This window comes from Herpailurus yagouaroundi, unplaced genomic scaffold (genome assembly GCF_014898765.1).
Source record: "Herpailurus yagouaroundi ecotype Mexico unplaced genomic scaffold, PumYag 161, whole genome shotgun sequence".
Taxonomy (NCBI): Eukaryota; Metazoa; Chordata; class Mammalia; order Carnivora; family Felidae; genus Herpailurus; species Herpailurus yagouaroundi.
Window position 1 is genome coordinate 24,907,187 of NW_024412402.1, and position 5,841 is coordinate 24,913,027.

A 5,841-nucleotide genomic window follows, 5' to 3' on the forward strand; every position below is an offset into this window, starting at 1 on the left:
TTCAACTAGAGCAATTAGAGCAATGGGGCAATTATGTCTCATAATCTCATAAAGGCTACCAAGGGCATGTTCTCATGGCAATGGCAGAAACACAATAGAGAAGCCTTGAAGCAGGATCATTCAAGTTTTTGTGCATTATCTGCTGATATCCATCTCATTGGCCAAAGCAAGATACCTGATCAGTTCCAGAGTTCAAGAAGGAAGGCACTAGAGAACTATATGGCAAAGGGTCTGAACACAAGAAGGGGTAAAGAATGGAGGACATCTACTACATCCTGGAGTCTCCTAGATTCAGTTCATTCTAGACCTCCTCTTATCACATTGGGCTTCTTGAAAGTCTTTATGAGTCTCTCCATTTCCTCATCTCCCAGTTAACCTAGTCCACTGCAATTTGGATTCTTCTTCCAATCTTTCCATTAGACCTGTTTCAACAAGGTTGTCAATAGACTGTAAATTGCCAAATCAATGTGCATTTTTTGGTTCCTATCTTACGTAACAGAATCTGTTAGTTGAGCATAAATCTAAGTCCTACATTTTGTAGGCAGATCATGTTAGTACCAGATATCTTCTGATTGCCCTCAAGATCCATTATTCACCCCTCTCCTCACTCCTCTCTTCTACTATATGGATTCCTGTATCCTGTGACTTCTAATTGGCTCCAGCCTGTGGAAATCCTTGTCAGAATATTGGAGGAAGAAAGGAAAATGAGATCATGGTATTTATTCCCTTGGTTCCATACCTGTGAGGATATCTGGAGGTTGCTGTCTCCCTTTTCACTGCTCTCTCAAGGTGGCCTGCTCTATACGACACCTTCTCTTCCCAATTATGGTGACCTCTCCTTCTCTTCTTGCCTTCAGGCATAGGATGGTGTCAGTCAGCCACTAATTGCCCCCTGTGCCTGAACTACCTCACTGTGGTCTTCCTACATCCCTCCCACACTTATAAAAATAACCGCTGTATAAGTAAACCTTCCTGTAATTATCTGTTTCTTGTTAGAACTCTAATTGATACAGTGTAGCATCATTCATTGCTTCCCTCTCCATCTCAGTATATGCTTTTACATTTAGGACTCAGAGGCCGCTCCTTCTACTCATCTAATCACATCCAATAATTGATATTGAGGCAGAGAGGGAGAAAATGGAGAGTCCCTGAACCCTACACTTTGAAATTTTAGGAATTGAGGCATCCTCATGGGAAACAAAAACTCCTAAAACAGAAAGAACTAGCACTCCATGTATGCAATATGTGGCTCTCTCTAGACTATGGACCACAGCACTCATGTTTGCCTCCTTCCTGCTTATTTGGCAAATGAGACATGGATGATTTCAATGGGAAGTTAATGTGATTTCACCCCATCTTGTGAAGACATATTATATTTTGACTCTATTGACCATTTCCTCCTTGAGACTCTCTACTCCCTGGTTCTCTTCCCCTTTATGATCTGTCATTTTAGGTCCACTTTTCTCTGCCTTCCCTTACAGGTTGGTGTTTCCCAATATTCTATTCTTGGACCCCTGATCATCCCCTTTGCCACGTTCTCACAAACAATCTTGACCACTTTCAAGATTTAACATTAGACTCCATTTCTTCCTCTGCAAAATGTTGACTTAGGTACAAGTGTTGGGAAAATCCCAGGAGCAGGAGAGGAACTTGGTGGGCCCTGGAGGACTCTTGGTGTACAAAGATACCTGAGCCCCAGGGAGGGGAAGTGATAATAGCCCATGAGTCTGTGCCTGTTCTCTCAGTCCTGCAAGGAGCAGAGGAAGAGCTGAACAATTGAGCTGAGTCTTCTCTCTCCCCAAGCCCAGAAGAATAAGAGATGATCAGGGAGCTGAGAGGCTTCATTTGGTGTCTTGAAAGAGGGTTGAAAACTCCCTGCTGCCATGTTGCTGTCAAAAGGAGTCAAAAATTGGATTTGCAGATAGGCATGGTCTAGACACTATATCACCTATGAACCCATATAAGAAAAACACTTGAGGAAAGTCTTTACTGTCAAAAAAAATTTTTTAAGTCAAAGACTTCAATGTAGAATAATGTAGTGAGTAATAAATACACACAAATTCCTATATATGTACATGTGTGCATTCCAAGATACATTTTGTCTACATATGCACATATAGTCAAATGTGCATTGAAAATGAGTATCTGAGGGGCGCCTGGGTGGCGCAGTCGGTTGGGCGTCGGACTTCAGCCAGGTCACGATCTCGCGGTCCGTGAGTTCGAGCCCCGCGTCAGGCTCTGGGCTGATGGCTCGGAGCCTGGAGCCTGTTTCCGATTCTGTGTCTCCCTCTCTCTCTGCCCCTCCCCCGTTCATGCTCTGTCTCTCTCTGTCCCAAAAATAAAATAAAAAATGTTGAAAAAAATTTAAAAAAAAAAAGAAAATGAGCATCTGAGAATATATAATCTAAGAAATAAGGATTCTTAAAACAGAGGAGACCTATTGCAGGATGAAGTCTAATAATAGCTTAGAGTAAATGTATTAAACTCTCTTAGAAAAACCTAAGTATCAGGATGGGAAAATAGAAGTAAAAATATTTGAAGCTATCATTTCAGGTTGGGGAAAAGGAAAGTAGGGAAGCAAAAATGTTCTAAAGTCTCATCTTAAGCAGGAGTAGGAAGCAGCCAGATAATAATCTTGGTGGGGGGGGGGGGTGGGAAATTGGCATTTACCACCATTTAATAGTGGTGAAGGAAAGATAGACCCAGTTGAGTACTAGGGAAAGGAACATAATCATTAATAGAAAAAGATGTGATGCACACACATACACACACACACACACACACACACACACACACACACTGGAATATTACTCAGCCATCAAAAAGAATGAAATCTTGCCATTTGCAATCATGTGGATGGAGCTAGAGTGCATTATGCTAAGTGAAATAAGTCAGGGGGTGCCTGGTGGCTCAGTCAGTTAAACATCCAACTCTTGATTTCAGCTCAGGTCATGATCTCACGGTTGTGAAATCAAGCCCCATGTCAGTCTCTGCACTGAGCATGGAGCCTGTTTGGGATTCTCTCTCTCCCCCTCTTTCTGCCCCTCCCTCATGTTCTCTCTCTCTCAAAATAAATAAACATTTTTAAAATTTTAAAGAAAATAAGTCAGCCAGCGAAAGACAAATATTATATTATTTCACCTTTATGTGGGATTTAAGAAACAAAACAGATGAACATATGGGAAGGAAAAAAGAGAGAGAGGGAAGCAAACCATAAGAGACACTTAACGATAGAGAACAAACTGAGGGTTGATGTATGGAGGTGGGTGGGGGATGGGCTAGATGATTGATGGGTATTAAGGAGGGCACTTGTTATGATGAGCACTGGGTGCTATATGTAAGTGATGAATCACTAAATTCTACTCCTGAAAACAATATTACACTATATGTTAACTAACTAGAATTTAAATAAAAGCTTGAAAAAATAATAAACTCCCAAATTTAATAAAAGGGCAAAATAACAATAAATAGCAACCGAAAAATACATAGCAAACAAGCAAAAATAAAGAAAAAGAAAAAGAAAACCCAGCAGACCACAAAATAAAATTAATAAAAAATACAAAATAAGATAGAATCCTATAAAAAGTGTAACAGTTGTTATTCAATGTGAATGAAATGAATGTTCCTTGGAAAAACAGACACCATTAGATTGACTTAAGTAACATAGTTATAGGGGTGCCTGGGTGGCTCATTCGATTGGATGTCAGACTCTTGACTTCAGCTCAGGTCACAGTCTCATGATTTGTGGGTTCTAACATGCATCAGGCTCTGCACTGACAGCATGGAGCCTGCTTGGGATTCTCCCTTTCCTTCTCTGTCCCTCCCAGGCTTGCACAGGCACCTGCTTATTCTCTCTCTTTCTCAAAAACAAATTTTAAAAAACATTAAAAGAAAATAAAAATATATATAAATAGGCTCTTTAGAAGAAAAGAAACATCATAGTTTAAACAAAAACTAAGAAAAATTGGAGACTGTCAGTGTTGGTACAAAGGCTGACTAGATGACCTAGAAAGCTTCCTGCCTCAAAAAATCTAGAATGCTGGATGAAATAAAGAACGTATACTTCTGAAAGCAGAGCTGCGTTCATAAGAAAAAGTACTGGTAATTGCCAGTAGCCAAAAACTAAAGGGAATTGGAAACTAGAATCCTAAGCCTAAACTGATTCTATGGTTGACCTGAGTGGGGCTGGGTGGGGTGGGGGTGATGTGGAGGGAAAGGCCCAATCCTGTAAGTAAAGAGCTGAGGTTTTAACACCTGGGGACAAGATCTGAGCCATAATTCTGCAGAAGGCAAAGTGTTGGTCCTGACATACCACACAGAGCCAGAACCCCTGCAGGACCACATCCTCAGTGAAAAGAACAATCAGAAAAATCCAGCCACCAACACCAGGAGACAGAGATACTTGTCTGTCTCAGTCTGTGGTTCACATTTATTTAAGCTTTCTCTCATGTCTTCAATTAAATTTTACCATTTCATCTATAAAGGTTAGATTTATTCCTGTATATATTATTTTGTTGTTGTCATCACTCTTATAAAAGTAACTTTAAAATTACATTTTCTGTTGCTAGTATAAAGAAACAGCTCTCATCTTAAATCCAGCAATCTCACTTAGTTCTCTTACTATTTCTAATAGTTTGTCCATAGATGTGCACAGATTTTTTTTATGTAGCTATTCACATTATTTGAAAACAATGAAAATACTGTTTTACTTTCTAATTTTTAAATCTCTTCTTTTTTACTTTTTTCAACTATAACTGGTTGGATTTCCAGTACAATATTTCATAATATAATGGATGTGTTATTTCTTTTCTTATTCTAGGCTTTAAAGGGATGCTTCTAATGTTTCACCATTGATAATAATACCTTCTACGGGTTTTTGGTAAACATTCTGTTCTCAAAATGCATGATCAATCACCAGCCCCAGCCTGGAGAAGACAGCCACTGGTGAGCCTCTCACCCATGCTGCTGTGCTTTTCACCAACACATCCTTCTCTCCTAGGTAAATGGAGGGAGAGTCCTCCAACCCTCACAGTCAGCTGGTGGGTTTCCTGGTTCTATACAGTGGTCCATAGTAGCATGCCTACTTCTCCAAACCTTTTGACCCCTTCTTCCACAGGGAGTTCTGACATATCTATTTCACTTCATGGGGCCATCACATTCATCTAGTTTTCAAGATTATTCCATAAGCTACTAGAATCACTTTTCAGGGCTCTTGCAGGATTGTGAAGTCCTATATCATAGGAGAGTGCTCCCATGTCAACAAATTCTCCTACAAAGAGTTTTATGTTCTAGCTCACAGGATCTACTTGCAGGCACACTCTCCCAGCCCCTGCCCAGGGCACATTAGCCAGGTCCCAGTGAAATCCCTATCTTCTCAGCAGACGCAACAGTTGCCCAGTGGGGTCACATGGAGGTTTGACTCTCATTCTTTTTCTAATGATAAGAAGGGAAGAATAAGGTACCTACTAAGGAAGTCAAGAATTTCTACTTGTAAGACATCTGCCTCGTTTGAGACATCTGCATATTCTTCAAGCAAGAAGGGGCTTCTATCTTCCAGCAAGAGGCAATAGCCATTTCTGTTTCAGAGGAAAGTGGAGGTTTAGGGTTTTCCATTGTATTCATCTATATATTCCCATTCTGGATCTCAGGGGCTCAAATCTGTGACTTTGGCACAGGAGACTCATCAAGCTGAAATTCAGCCTTCTCCAAAATTCTTCCCATCTCACAATTAAGTCCTGGGTCTTGTCTTCAGTTTTGTTTGCCCTTCTGTTGCAGGAGATGAAGTCTCTTTCTAGGTGCAAAGGAAGCACTTTGACTCATACTTTGCTTTAAACTGGTGAT